This window comes from Panthera tigris, chromosome B1 (assembly GCF_018350195.1).
Source record: "Panthera tigris isolate Pti1 chromosome B1, P.tigris_Pti1_mat1.1, whole genome shotgun sequence".
NCBI classification, from domain to species: Eukaryota; Metazoa; Chordata; class Mammalia; order Carnivora; family Felidae; genus Panthera; species Panthera tigris.
In genome coordinates, this window is record NC_056663.1 from 173,002,463 (window position 1) to 173,017,729 (window position 15,267).

Sequence of the window (15,267 nt, forward strand, 5' to 3'; positions counted from 1 at the left end):
GCAGCAGTTTTGGGAGCATCCTGTTTAGATAAAGGATAAAATCTTTTAAAGAGTTTTTGATACTCTGAAAAATGTGGTGCTCTAGACCATTTATCCTTACTTTTGAGACTCCGGGCCTCTTCAGATCCTTTCTTTTTTTTCCCCCTTAAAGCATTTTAAAAAAACAAAGTGAAACAATATAAATATAAAAAGGCTTAGCTTACCTTTTGAATATAAGGAATTGGGGTAATAATACCTATCTTACAGGTTTGTTGTGCTCAGTGAACTAAAGGACTTAGTGCATGGCACGTATGATGTGGTATATGGGGGGTGAGGGGGCATACACTCAAAGGGAAATGTTGTATGTAGCCCAAGGCATTCTTTCCTCCTTTCAAAATCAACTCAAGGTTAACAGGTGGGGCGGGGGTTAGGAGGAGGAGTTGAAGGATAGGGTCCAGACAAAACAGCTATGAAGAGGTCACCTTCCTCCTGTCTTCTACGTGGTTGGATAAGCAGGTTGAATCGGTTCCATTTTTCCCTCTCTAGAAGACAGTATTTTCTTCCAAGAATAAAAGGACGGCCCTGTCGCGATGGTTATTAACTAGATCAAATCTCAAGGAAGTCAGAGATTCTAAAATCTCACTTGTCCTGTTATTTTATGTAGATTTATAAACCCTATTCTTTATTCAGATTTCAGGGACACCTAGGATTAATTGACAAGCCACAGGCAATTTCAGCAAACACTAAGCGTTTTGCACACAGAGATCATAAGGGAACAACCAGGAGTCAGTCTCGCCTTAAGACAGAAGATATTTAGGGGCACCTGGGTGGCTCAGTCGTTCAAGCGTCAGACTTCGGCTCAGGTCATGATCTCACAGTTTGTGGGTTCGACCCCCACGTCAGGCTCTGTGCTGACAGCTCAGAGCCTGAAGCCTGCTTCAGATTCTGTGTCTCCCTCTCTTTCTCTGTTCCTCCCCTGCTCACACTGTCTCTCTCTAAAAATAAATAAAGATTAAAAAAAGTTAAAAAAAAAGATAGAAGATATTTATAGCATCAGTAATACACAATCATATGGTTGGGGAGAACATACAAAGGAAGGAATACGTGAGTCTCAAAGCAAGACATATTAAAAAAGAGTGGCTGTAATGTAAAGTACCTACATCTGTAATAAATATGTGGCACATTATTGAAGACTATTTGATAATGTGGTTCTGGGGAAATCACAGAATTTAGTCTAGAAACACTTGAAGGTATAAGGTTTTTAGATAACATCCTGTTAAATTCAGCATTACTCAAACTCAGTGATTTCAATCTGAGCTGCTATGTCATCTTGTTTCATAAAAACTGAAGCTAGGTTCCTGGGTAGAAAAGATCCTAAATGGAAAAAATTTCAAAATGTGATAAACCAAATATGTCAGAATTAAAATCTCAAACCATGAGCACTGAACCAGATTACCTACACTGAATTTTTGAAAATTCAAAATTACCTACACTGAATTTTTGAAATTAATAATATTAAAATGAGTGTGTGTGTGCGTGTGTGTGTGTGTGTGTGTGTGTATTTATATGTGCAAACTGAAGCTGGAACCAAGGAGGAAGCTTTCCCCTTCTGGTGGAGTTTATATAATATACACCAAGGCTAAAACTGTTCACGAGAATAGTTCCTTCAACGGCAGCATTTTTAAATACTGCATACATACTCCTGTGTCCTTTTATGTGAATTTGGAAGGAATGCAAAGTACATTTACGGGATCAGTCTTTCTAATTCAATCTCAAACTCTTCCTTTCCTAAACTCATCGGCAGCTTTCCTGCCTAGGAGACCGCTTCAGTGAATCTATAAGGGCTTCCTCCTCTCTCTGAGCCATTGCAAAAAACCGTTTTCTTCCTGAAGCATTTTCTCACCAGGCTTTTGACCTCATCAGACCTACAGTGCGGCTGTTCTGCCCGTTCTCCTTTCTTTGTGCCAGAGGCGCCCCAAAAGCTCACATCCCACGGCTAAAATCCTAGCAGGTTCTGAGGACTTTACACAGTTGTGCAATGGTTAAAAACCAAACAGAAAACCCAGCCCTGGGCCCTGCTGGCTGGGGTGTGGCTGCGGGCTGGCCGTGGGGCTGAGGGCTATTGCCTAACAAAACCAAACACTCAGCACTAACTGCTGCCAGGTGCAGTGATTACCTGTTAAACAGAAGGACCTAGATACCTTTCCTCCCTGGGGACAGGAGTGAAAACGTGGAAATCCCTTTAGTCAAAGCTCTTCCGGGTCAAATAGTACAGTGCTTTTCAACTATTAGCATTCGAGCAACACCTGGAATAAAAACAAACCAAGTACTAACTTCTGTCTCCCCGGAGCTGATGATCGACAGGATTACATTTGGTGGAAATGGACAAACTCAACTAAAAAAATTCTGAAGCGAAGCCAGGTATTGCCACTTACATTTAGATATTAGGATTCATACGTTATGCTTATCGCCTGATGAAGCTTAATATATCTTGGAACCAAGGCTGCGAATTGACATGAAAAGAAAACCACACAAAAAGTGGGGCGCCTGGGTGGCACAGTCAGTTAAGCATCCGATTTCAACTTAGGTCATGGTCTCACAGTTCGTGAGTTTGAGCCCCACATCAGGCTCTGTGCTGACAGCTCAGAGCCTGGGGCCAGCTTCGGATTCTGTGTCTCCCTCTCTGTGGCTCTGTCTCTGTCTCTCTCTCTCTGTCTCTCAAAAATAAATAAACATTAAAAAAAAAAAAAAAAAAAAAGAAAACCACACAAAATGTATAACATTTCCATTATTCGTTGCAGTCCTAAATTGCACTGGATCATTTCAAGTGAGCCAGGTGGTGTTTTGATGTCTCTGGGTTTTTGGTCCATTGAGGCACTTTAGAATTTCAAAGCAAATACAGAATCCTCAGGCCCAAACATTTGTAAGATATTGCCATAGATTTTAACAATGGAAAAGTATACATTCTACACCTCTATGTACCTGTATGTATCTAGCACTGTGATAGCCATTGTGGAAAAATAAAAAAAGTATGTGTATGACCCACTCTTTCCAAGAATTTTATAATCTGATTAAGAAGCTTCACATGAAGCAATGTGAAGGTAACTGTACATCGAATTCGGTACTGGATTCCAACGGGATAGTATGTGTCGGTCCTCAACGTAGCTCTGCCTGTGTCCACTCTCTGGGCTGAGAATTTACAGGTCTTTTTGCTTTGATGTCTATAGCTTACTTCACCCTAAACAGTATGATATAAATGTTTCGTTTATTAAACCCTAGCGGTAGTAAAAATTTTACACTTCAGGGGTGATCAACTAGTATCTAATCGGGAAGACCACCCCAAATGCAACTCCAGCTGCCCCCCAATTAAGATATGAGTGAGTGAATGGCATAAATGGGTTTTCATTTGTGAAATTTGTGGCTTATCGATCAGGGAATGAAATGTTACAAACAGACACCAGCTGGGTGACTTGAGGTTTGCAGGTGGGCTTCCCTGGCCCCTTATGAACAGGGAGCCTGACTCTAGAGAAGCCTGCACTCTGCACCCTTGGGCATGTTGTCTGAAGCCAGATTCCTGGTCCTGTGACCCACACCATTGGATTCCCTAATTTCTGCTGCCTGGTGCTGACTAGGATAGTAACCGAATACTATGTCTGGAATACTGTCAGGTCATCAAGGATCTTTTCTGCAGGGTGGTGGGACAATAACCTAAAAAGTTAGACAACCAGCATTTCAAGTTTACAAAACAGATACACGTATTGCTTTGCGGCTGCTTGCTAGTAAATGTGGCTTAAAAATACATGCGTGTTGGGGAGGCACCTGCGTGGCTCAGTTGGTTAAGCTTTGGACTCTTTGATTTTGGCTCAGGTTATAACCTCATGGTTCATGAGTTCAAGCCCTGCATCAGGATCTGTGCTGTCAGTGTGCAGAGCCTGCTTGGGATTCTCTCTCTCCCTGCTTTCTCTGCCCCTCCCCTGTTCTCTCTCCCTCTCTCTTTGCCCCTTCCCTGCTTGTGCTCTCTCTCTCTCCCTAATAAAAATAAATAAAGAACAAATAATCTAAAATATTATTTATTTATAAATAAAAAAATAAATAAATAAACATTAAAAAAATACATGTGTGGGGAATTTGGTCTGAGACTTGCTCTCATTGTATCTTGGGAGGGGAGATGTTGGAGAGAGGCTAGTTCTCACCCACCTTAAGCTTTCCTGTGGCTGCCCTTACCTATACTCGAACTAATTCAGTTTGATTTTTAGAGGCTGGGAAGGCCTATTTTAAAGTTAAGTGCAATTTTGGCCCCTACTAACAGGTTATGTGGCTGACCATAAATCTTCTAGGTTCAATTTTACTCCCACTAAATGAAAACAACAGCAGTGACTTCACTGGGTTCCCATAAAAACTCAAAGCAATTGTGTACCCAGCCGAGTTAGCTACTCGTTGGTAGCTTCCCTCCTCTGTGTTACTGTCCCATCGCTATTCTTTTCCTGTCCTAGAGGAAACATACAAATGTTTGCAGAATTGAAATGAATAACCTCTTTCTATTGTCCAATTTTAGTGCCTTTGGACTGAACAAATGTTGGAACTGTTAGTTTGGCACCTGTAACTATTCCATCTTAAATCTGGATGTCTTGAATCAGCAGAGAGGCTGGAGTCCTTGGGCCTCTACCTTCTCTTCTCTTTTCTGGGACCAAGCGTCCTTCTTTACCCTCCTGGCACCAAATTCTGCTCCTTCACACTTCTTGGACTCTCCAAGAGTGACTACTGCTTTGGCCTCTGTCAACATGACCTCAGTCATCTGCCTTAGACACATGTGGGAAGAGGGTATCTAGTTAACCTTCACTTCTTAAACAAGTCCTTTCTTCACTAAGCAGTAAAAGGTGAGAAACTACAGCAGAACGGTTATTAGGTGGGGTAGTCAGCCTGCCCACTGGCCCACAGTGGCCTGTGCCTCCTGGTCTGCGTCCCTGCGTAGTTCCCTTCCCACACTGATCTGGGGCTGTCCTGTGGGATGAAAGGAGTATGGCGGGAATGATGGTACATGATTAAGTCAAGGCTAGGTTAGGAAAGGCCTTACGGCTTCTGTGATGTTCTCTCCTGTTGTTCACTCTGAGGGAAGCCAGATGCTATGCTGTGAGGACACAAGCAGTAAAGAGGCCCCTTGAGGAGGACTTGTGCCATCTTGGAAGTGTAACAGTCAATCCTTAGTGACTAAAACCATGGCTGACAACTGACTGCAACCTTATGATATACCCTGAGCCAAAAATGCCCACTGGGGCCACTCTCTAATTCCTGATCCACTGAAACCATTGAAGATGATGTTTACTGTTGTTTTAAACCACTACTTTGGGGATACCTTACTGTGCAGCAATAGATAACTGATACATTAAGAATGCATTTCCTGTTCTCAAATGGCCTCATGATGGACATAATCCAATGCAGGTGAAGTATTTTCAAGCAAGAACCCACTTTGTCCCTCATCTTTACTCTTTCTGCCACTTCCTCTTTTTTGAAATGTCAGTGCTAATTCAGCTGTGAGGGAAGTGCTATGGGCTGAATATTTGTGTCCCACATTCATATGTTCAAGTCCTAATCCTCACTATGACGGTATCTGGAGGTGGGGGTCTCTGGGAGGTGATTAGGGTTAGATAAAGTCAGGAGTGCGAAGCTGCATGGCAGAATGAGTGCCCTCGTGGGGCACCGTCTGACTTCAGCTTAGCTCATGGTCTCGTGGGTTCATCAGTTTGAGTCCTACTTTGGGCTCTCTGCTGTCAGCGCAGAGCCCACTTCTGATCCTCTGTCTCCCTCTCTCTCTGCCCCTTGCCTGCATTGTCTCTCTTTCTATTCAAAGAAAAAAAATTCAAATAAATCAATAGTTAAAAAAAAAAAAAGAAAAAGAATGAGTGTCCTTGTAAAAGGAAGAGATGGGAGATTGATCACTCTCTCACTCTGTCTTGTGCAGGAACCAAAGAACGGCCATGTGAGCACATAACCCAGAAGGGGACCCTCACCAAGAACCTGACCAAGCTGGGATCTTGATCTTGCATTTCCAGCCTCTAGAACCACGAGAAAGAAATGTTTGTTGTTTAAGCCACCCTGTCCGTGGTGATTTGTTATAGCAGCCCCAATTAAGACAGGAATGCTACGTATGTGTGCACATTAACACACGAGTGCGTAATTTCCATTTGTGGAGGAAAACATAGATGGCATATACCTCTCCTTTTGGTCTCTACTATACACCAGGTTCTCAACTTTGAGTGTTGCTCACTCACTCTCCCATCTCTCTCTGCCCTAAGATACAGATCATCACCACATTTTCCTGGAGTATCTGCTTCTTGCTATATGGTCTCTGGCCTTACCTCTATACCAAAATTGTCGGTACAGAGGTCATCCGGTGTTCAAGCACCAATCAAATGATGTATTTTCAGTCCTCAACTTCTGTTATGGACTGAACGTGTTCCCTCTAAATTCATATGTTAAAGCCCTAACCCCCCATTTTGGCTACCTTTGGAGAAAGAGCAGCTAAGGAAGTAATTAAGGTTAAATGAGAGTAGGATCCTGGTCTGATAGGATTCATGCCTTTATAAGAAGAGACACCCAGAGAGCTCTCCTCTCTCTCTCCATGCACAAGCTTAGGGCCACATGAGGTTAGAGCAACAAGACAGCCACAGCACGTCAGGAATAAAGTTCTTACCAGAAATCGAACCTCCCTGGGCCCTTGATCTTGGACTTTCTAGCCTCCTAAACTGTGAAAACACAAATTTGTATTAAAAATTTTTTTTTTCTTAATGTTTATTTATTTTTGAGACAGAGACAGAGCATGAACAGGGGAGGGCCAAAAAAAGAGGGAGACACAGAATCCCAAGCAGGCTCCAGGCTCCGAGCTGTCGGCACAGAGCCCGACACGGGGCTCGAACTCACGGACCGTGAGATCATGACCCGAGCCGAAGTCGGATGCTTAACCAGTTGAGCCACCCAGGTGCCCCACAAATTTCTATTTTTTAAGCCACTCAGTCTCCGATATTTTGTCATGGCAGCCCAAGCTAATACAACCTCCGTGAACTCTTTCAGCAACTGCTAACAGACAGAGCAAGCTTTGGAATTAGACTTCATTTTCAAACCAGGTGCTGGCTTATGGTGAACATAAAGAACTTATTTAACCTATCAGAGGCTTTGTGATCTTTGTTATAAAACATAACGGGATCCATTTCAAAGAACTGTGTGAAAAATCCGTGACTTTCTGGGGAGGGAGGTTACTGCCCCTTGGGGACACTTGGCTATATGGGAAGGACATCTGGAAATACATGGGGCGATTAGTGTTTTAGTGTCTCAGTGACAGGGCACGAATGGCATTTAATGTTTACGTGCTGACCAGACTGTGACGCTTGGGCTTGTGCAGCGTAACAGAATTTTTTCTCATTCAAAATGCCAGTGGCACCCCACTGGGGAAAGAGAAAAAATGATAAAGTGACTGCACGGCAGATAATAGATGCCAACATTCACTTTCTTGGCACTGTCTGTAATTTAAGGAATAGTTTCTCTCACCTGCAAAAAGTCCCCAAGCCATTTTATAAATGAAATACAGTCTCAAACTTTAATCATTTGTGGCATGATAAATCTCAGTCGAGGGGTAGGGGCAAAGAGAGGGTTATAAGCTCTACAGAACAGGTCACAGTGCCATGGACCAAGCAGATATGCAATAAAGTAGTTGTTTGTTGAAAACGCCTAGAATGATCTTTAAGTTATATGTTAAACAGTGAGAGAGAAGAATTTATGTTCACAGGTGAATTAGGTTTTTGTGTTTCCTGATAAACAATTTAAAAAATCTTTTATTTGGAATCCTGTCATTTATCACAAATTAGAGTGGATAATTACATGTTCTTGGACCTCTGTGGTTTAATATGTTGGTAAATACTATCTGTATTTAAATATGTGTTGGTAGGACATCAGGTAAAGACAGTGGATCCAACATACTCACTTGGGCACCTGGGCGGCTCAATTGGTTGAGTGGCCGACTTCGGCTTGGGTCATGATCTTGCAGCTTGTGAGTTCAAGCCCCTCATCGGGCTCACAGTTGCCAGTGCAGAGCCCCCTTCAGATCCTCTGTCCCCCTCTCTCTGCGCCTTCCCTGCTTGTGTGCTGTCTGTCTGTCTCTCTCTCTCAAAAATAAACGTTAAAAAAAATACTATTCAATTTTGGGCTACTCCTAAATCTTATTAAAACTAAAATAATTATATGTGTGTATGTACATGTATCTTTTTAACAACAGAACCAGGAGAGGTGACAATGACAGCATTTTGAAAGCTAGGAAGCAGGCGGACAGTGGCCACTCATCCGGTGGACCTGAGAAAGCTAGGCCAGAAGCTGCAAGTGGACAGATGAGCACCACCGTTTACACTGCAGGGTCATCAAAAGGCTCAGCGATTGGTGGTGACTGGAGGCAGCAGGTGCCTCAGGCAGCGGGGAAGCTGGGGCCAGAGCGGTGGTAGTGGTTGAACTCTGTTTAAGAAGCAGCTGACACTCCCTTCCTTCCCCTACTGTCACCTGCGTGACAGCACCTCAGCAGGAGCCTGGAAGTTTATCCTGCAGAGGGGGCAAAACCAGAAGGTCTCTGAACTGGGGAGGGGGGTGGTGTACTGGGCAATGTTCAGGGTGGGACATCACACCAAGATAGGAGGATTCTTACAGTCTACTCCCCACGCTCATCTCCCAAACGCACACTGGCAGACAGGCTCTTACCCTCCAGGCAAGAGCTTAGAGGAGTTTTCTTAGAGGATGTGACCAATCCATGGGGAAAGCCCTGAAGATACTGACACTAGAAGTTCCCCAGCAACTGGCTCGGCCAGATCAGTATTACAAGTGACCCTCAGTGAGTGTTCCCTCCCACTCCCCTTCATATTCTGAACTTCAGTTTTTACTTTCCTGCTCTTACATGTGAGCAGAACATCAGTGACTATCAAATAGCCGGAGGAAAACCGGAAACAATCTAGAGGGAGCTGGGAACTATGAGGCAAAAGAAAGTTTCAAAAATTATTATTCAAAAACTCATGGATATAAGAGAGTACAGGGCATCATGAAGCAAGAAAATGATGCTGTAAAAAAAAGGCATTCAAAAAGCAACCCCCCCCCCAAAATAACTCTTAGAAATGAAAAACATAACCACATATATAAGAACCTCAGTTGAAGGAATCTATGTTGAAAAAGGATAAGAAAAGCAGATAAATAATCAAGGAATTCCAGGAGGTCTAGAAAGTGAAGTAAAACACCCACAGGAGAAGAAAACATTAATAAAATGATTCAAGGAAATTCCTCAAAATTAGAGGGTAGATTTTCTAGATTCAAAGGGCTCACCAAGTACCCAGCACAATGAAAATAAATCCACACCTGAGGTATATTACTGTGAACTTTCATAATACTAGGATAAAGAATATTCAACCAACATCCAAAAAGAAAATACAGTTATATATAAAGGACTGAGAATTGAAATGGTGGTATACCTTTCAACAGCCATATTGTGAATAAGGAGACAACGGAGCAGTGTCTTCAAAATTCTAAAGGAAAAAAAAAAGTTTTGAGCGAAAATGATTTCCAACATAGAAGCCTCTATGCAATCTATCATTCAAGCGGGGAAGTAGAATACAGACATTTTTAGACAGGCAAGTCCTTAAATAATCTTTTCCTCCATATACTTTTTCTTAGAAAGCTATTGTAGGACGTGGTCCATGAATGTTGAGGGAATAAAACAAACAAAAGTAAGGCATGACATCTAGGAAATAGGAGCTCCACCACAGGAGAGAAGGGAAGGGACTCTTTCAGATGGTGATGGCAAGAGATCTCGGCATAACCAGGCTGAGAGGACAACCAGTCCAGATGAGCAGGTCCGAAGTCCCCGAGAGAGACTTCTACCCAACACCTCATATGAAACTGACAGAATCATGGAACATCTTGAGAGAGTATTTAGACAACTGGTAAATATTTAAGTACTGTATGGATAGTTAAATACGTAAAAAACACATACTCAAAGGGCACTTGTGTGGCTCAGTTAGGCGTCCCACTTCTGCTGAGGTCATGATCTCTCTGTTCATGAGTTCAAGTCCCGCATTGGGCTCTGTGCTGACAGCTCAGAGCCCGGAGCCTGCTTCAGATAATGTGTCTCTCGCTCTCTCTCTCTCTCTGCCCCTCCCCAGCTCAGGCATGTGCTCTCTCTCAAAAATAAATAAACATAAAAAAAACCCCACACACTCAAGAAACACAAACATACAAAAATAAACAAGTAAAAAGGAAATTATTAACTCTAGGGATAAGTTGTGCAAGAAAAAAAAAGTTTAGTATATGCCCCATTTCTGAATAGCATATACAATTGACCCTTGAGCAATGCAGTGATTAGGGGCATTGGCTCCCCTGTACAGTTGAAAATCCATGTATAACTTTTGACTCCCCCAAAACTTAACTACTAATAGCTTACTGTTTACCTGAAGCCTTACTGACAACTTAAACTGTTGATTAACACATGTTATATATATGTATTGTATTCTGTATGTTTATAATAAAGTAAGCTAGAGAAAAGAGAATGCTATTAAGAAAATCACTGGAAGGGGTGCCTGGGTGGCTCAGTCAGTTAAATGTCCGACTTCGGCTCAGGTCATGATCTCATAGTTTGTGAGTTCGCAGCCCTGCGTCGGGGTCTGTGCTGACAGTTTGGAACCTGGAGCCTGCTTCATGTTCTGTATCTCCCTCTCTCTCTCTGCCCCTCCCTCGCTCATGCTCTGTCTCTCTCTCTCAAAAGTAAATGAACATTAAAAAAAAAATTTAAGAAAATCACTGGGAACAGAAAATACATCTACAGTACTCTATTCATGAAAAAAATCTGCATACAAGTAGACATGCACAGTTCAAACTCATGTTGATCAAGGGTCAACTATACAGTCAGTGTAAACCTTGCATATTTTTCTAATTAAAACCAAGACAGAATTATACCGTGAGGATAGAAACAGATTGTGCATGGTGTGGATAAGAAGAAGAAAGAGCTTAAGTTCTCATCATCCATTAGAGAGAGTCCATGTACAATGTCCCAAACTAACACAATCAGGAGGTGGCAATACTTGCTTGCCATGAAGGTATGTGGAGATGATACCAGGCTAAGAGTTGAAAATGGTTTCTCTGGGGAAGAGGAACTAAGGAGCAGGAGAACTGGGACCTGTTCTTTTTCCTGAGAACCCTTGCAGAACTAGGAGATCTTCTAACTGTACCCTACTACATAGCTGTGATGAAAAATTAAAACAATTTAAAGTGCAGTAGTACATAGAGAGCTAACATGGGACTGCTTTTTCAAAAATAACATCTATGTGATTTTGGTAAATAATATTTTGGGTATTGATTTTCCTTTTAAAAAAAATTTTTTTTAAATGTTTATTTATTTTTGAGAGAGAGACAGAGCGCAAGCAGAGGAGGGGCAGGGAGAGAAGGAGACACAGAATCTGAAGCACTTTCCAGGCTCTGAGCTGTCAGCACAGAGCCCGATGTGGGGCTCGAACTCATGAACCATGAGATCATGACCCAAGCTGAAGTCGGACACTTAACCGACTGAGCCACCCAGGCACCCCTTCATTTTCCTTTTTTTTTTTTTTTATAAATTGAAAGGCTTGCATTAAATAATTTATAAGATCCCTTGACCTTTAGTGTGTGTGTGTGTGTGTGTGTGTGTGTGTGTGTGTGTGTGTTTGTATTTTGTATTTCTTTGAACATGTATCTGTACTTGTGAACCCAAACGCATAGAGATCTGATGACCAACAGTGGAATTCCTCTGATTATCGTGGTTATTAAAAATGTATCATCCACATATCTACAAAGACACAATGTGATCATACTGAATGAACAAAGTGGCACAACCATCTAGCTGATTTGCAGGGAAACATCTGAGGCTGCATTTCTGTCTTCCTCTGCCCATGTGAGAGAACACAGGAAGAGACTAAAGTTCCCTGGTATTTAGACTCTGGCCTGTGACGCATGGTGGTGCTGACCTAAAAGTTAATATTTATCCATCGTAGTTGGTTAAAGTCAGCTTGAGAACTTGGTGGGGGCGGGGGGGGGGGGGAGAGAAGCCCTACAAAGCCGCTTAGAGATTTGTACTAAGACCAACGTTAATCTTGGTAGCAGAGCCAAGTCAGTCACATCCTCTCTAGTACATGCCAAAGAAGAGCGTGGCTAGGACTACAGACAATACCGACATTAACATGGGGAGCGGGGGGTAGAGGGCTCTGAATTAAAGAGAAAAATGAAGACTGCCCCTTCCAAACCTCCCATTACTTCCTAGCTTTGGTTGGTTAATCACCCAATCTGTCTCTGCCTTGGGTTCTTCATCCATAAACTGCAAATGGTAATACCATTTCATATGGTTGTTAGGGCAATTTTATGTGTTAACACCTGGAGAGTACTGAAAACAGTGCCTTGATATTTACCTTCCCTCAAAATAGATGCAAAGAACATAAAAGATTCACAAGGGCCTTAGATTCATGGCATCCTCTCTCTCTCTGTCTCTTTTTTAAAGATATGTAACCTGGTCTTAGAATAAAAGAAGACCTAGGAGGAGAGAAGGTCTCATGACAAATTTGGTAAAGTCAATCTCAAGAAGTCAAGGAACGTATTGTTCACTGACTATAATAATCCTGTTTGGTAAAATCTCAGACTACTCATGTGCACTGACGTTTTGGATCTGACACTAAAGCTTTCCTTTGGTTGCCAGATGTACTTGGCACCCTGGATTCACTGAACAAACTCTGTGCTAGTTCTGAGCCCAGGAGGGCCCAATGGTTGCTTTAGGGACGTCCTTTCATTCTTTTTGGTTATCCTGGGTCTTTGATAATATTTCACACACAGAGAAGATGCCCAATAAATGTTTGTTGAGTTAAAAATGGAAAAACACATCGGTGTGCCTCTCAGAGTCAACAATTATGTAACCATACCTCACAGTCACCCACAATTCTTTCATCGAAAAGTGTAGCCTTATTCTTCTCATTCACATTTTTGTTTGCACTAAAACTTATATAGGCTAACCCCTATTTTAATTGAACCTTAACCATATCACAGCACAGTGTGTATAACGTGCACTAAAAAATAAAGAAAATTGTCACCCTAGAGAAGTGGTACTCTTAAGTGGTGAGCTATTTTTGCCTAAAAACTCCCAAAGAGCTATGGTAAAAATCAGACATAAAAATAATATAAAATAAACATTTCTCCCCTCCCCTAAAGTGAGATCATAAGGTATATAAGCATTTAGTGTATACAACGTGCAGAATTAAATCATGGATTTTATTTACTTACTTACTATGATAAGAACACAGTATGAGATCTACCCTCTTAGCAAATTTTTAAGAGAATAGCACAGTATTGTTAACTATATAGATCTCTAAAAGTTATTCATCTTGGAAAACTAAAATTTTATACCAATTCAACAACTCTGGAGGTCCCCCTCACCCCGGCCTTTGGCAGTCACCACTCTACTTCACGATTCTATGAATTTGGCTGTTTTAGATATCTCATGTTAGTGCAACCATGCTACATTTGTCCTTCTGTGACTGGCTTATTTCGCTGAGCATAATGTCCTCCAGGCTCATTCATGTGGTCAAATTATGGCAGTCTTTTTTTAAGGCAGAAGAGGATTCAATTGTACGTACAGCTATGTATACTTTGTCTATTCATTCATCAATGAACATTCAGGTTGTTTCTACATCTTGGTGATTATGAATAATGTTACAAAGAACATGGGGGTGCAGATATCTCTTCGAGATCCAGATTTCAATTCTTTTGGATAAATGCCCAGAAGTGGGATTGCTGGATCATATGGTAGTTCTATTTTTAAGTTTTTGGGGAACATCCATACTGTTTTCCATAGTGGCTACACCATTTTACATTTCCACCAAGTACACAAGATTCCAATTTCTATCATCCTAACACTCGTTATATTTTACTTTTTTTTTAGAACAGTCAGCCTAATAAGCGTGAATGGACATCCTACTGTGGTTTTCATTTGCATTTCCCTGATGATTAGTGGTGTTAAGCATCTTTAAGCATCCATATACCTAGGTGGCCATTTGTATGTTTTTCTGAAGAAATGTCCATTCAAGTCCTTTGCCCGTTTTTGTTTTTTGCTATGGAGTTGTAGGAATTCCTTATATATTTTGGATATTAACTCCTAATCAGATATATGGTTTGCAAATATTTTTTCCATTCTGTCAGTTGACTGTCCACTCAGTTCATTGTTTCCTTTAGTGTGGAGAATCTTTTTTGTCTGATGCAGTCCCATTTGTCTATTTTTGCTTTTGATGCTTGTGCTTTTGGTGTCATATCCAAGAAATCATTGCTAAGACAAATGCTTTCTTCTTGGACTATTACAGTTTCAGGTCTTATATCTGTATCTCATTTTGAGTTGATTTTTGTGTATGGTGTAAGATAAGGGTCCAATTTCATTCTTTTCCATATGGATATCCAGTTTTCCCAACACTATTTGCTGAAGAGACTACTCTTTCATCACTGTGTATTCTCAGCTCCCTTGTCAAAGATAAGTTGACCATATTCTATGGACTGAATGTTTGTGTTTGTGACACCCCACATGCATGAATTTATTTATGGGCTTTCTATTCTGTTCCATTAGTCTATTTTTCTGTTTTCATGCCAGTACCACACTAGCTTAATGACTGTAGCTTGGTGATATATTTTGATACCAGGAAGTGTAATGCCTCCAGCTTTGTTTTCCTTTTTCAAGATTGCTCTATTCTGGGCCTTTTGTGGTTCCATACAAATGTTAGAATTGTTTTTCTTTTTCCTATAAAAAATCCCACTGGGATTTTGATAGGGACTGCAATGAATTTATAGATCACTTTAGGTAGTATGAACATTTCAACAATATTAATTATTCTGATCCATGAACATGGGATATCTTTCCATTTATTCATGTCTTAATTTCCTTCATCAATATTTTGTAGTTTTCAGTGTAGAAGTCTTTCACTTCCTTGGTTAAGTTTATTCACTATTTTATTATTTTGATGCTACTGTAAATGGAATTATTTTCTTAATTTCCTTTTTAGATAGTTTGTTGTTAGCACAGCTGATTTTTATATATTGATTTTGTATCCTGCAACTTTACTGAATTTATTAGTTCTAACAGGTTTTTGTTTGCCTGCTTACTTTCTGGTGGAATCTTTAGGCTTCTCTACATATAAGATCCTGTGAATTTTTATAATTGCTTCATAAGTGGTGCTGGGACAACAGGTTATTCAGAAGAACTTAGATCCT

At 41.1% G+C, this 15,267-nt stretch overlaps 1 protein-coding gene across 5 annotated transcripts in view; it reads right to left on the reverse strand.

The window, feature by feature from the left end:
* Window positions 1-15,267, reverse strand: part of CB1H4orf19 (chromosome B1 C4orf19 homolog) — an 87,203-nt gene that overhangs the window by 35,493 nt on the left and 36,443 nt on the right. For 2 of the 5 annotated variants that reach the window (XM_042984781.1, XM_042984783.1), the window contains exons 2-4: window positions 9,474-9,527; window positions 6,671-6,722; window positions 2,156-2,285 (exon numbers count right to left, since the gene is read on the reverse strand). The gene's annotated coding sequence lies outside the window, so the exon portion shown is untranslated. Of the gene's footprint in view, window positions 1-2,155; window positions 2,376-6,670; window positions 6,723-9,473; window positions 9,528-15,267 lie in introns of those variants that run through there. The other 3 variants (XM_042984780.1, XM_042984782.1, XM_042984784.1) reach the window with 3 other exon arrangements.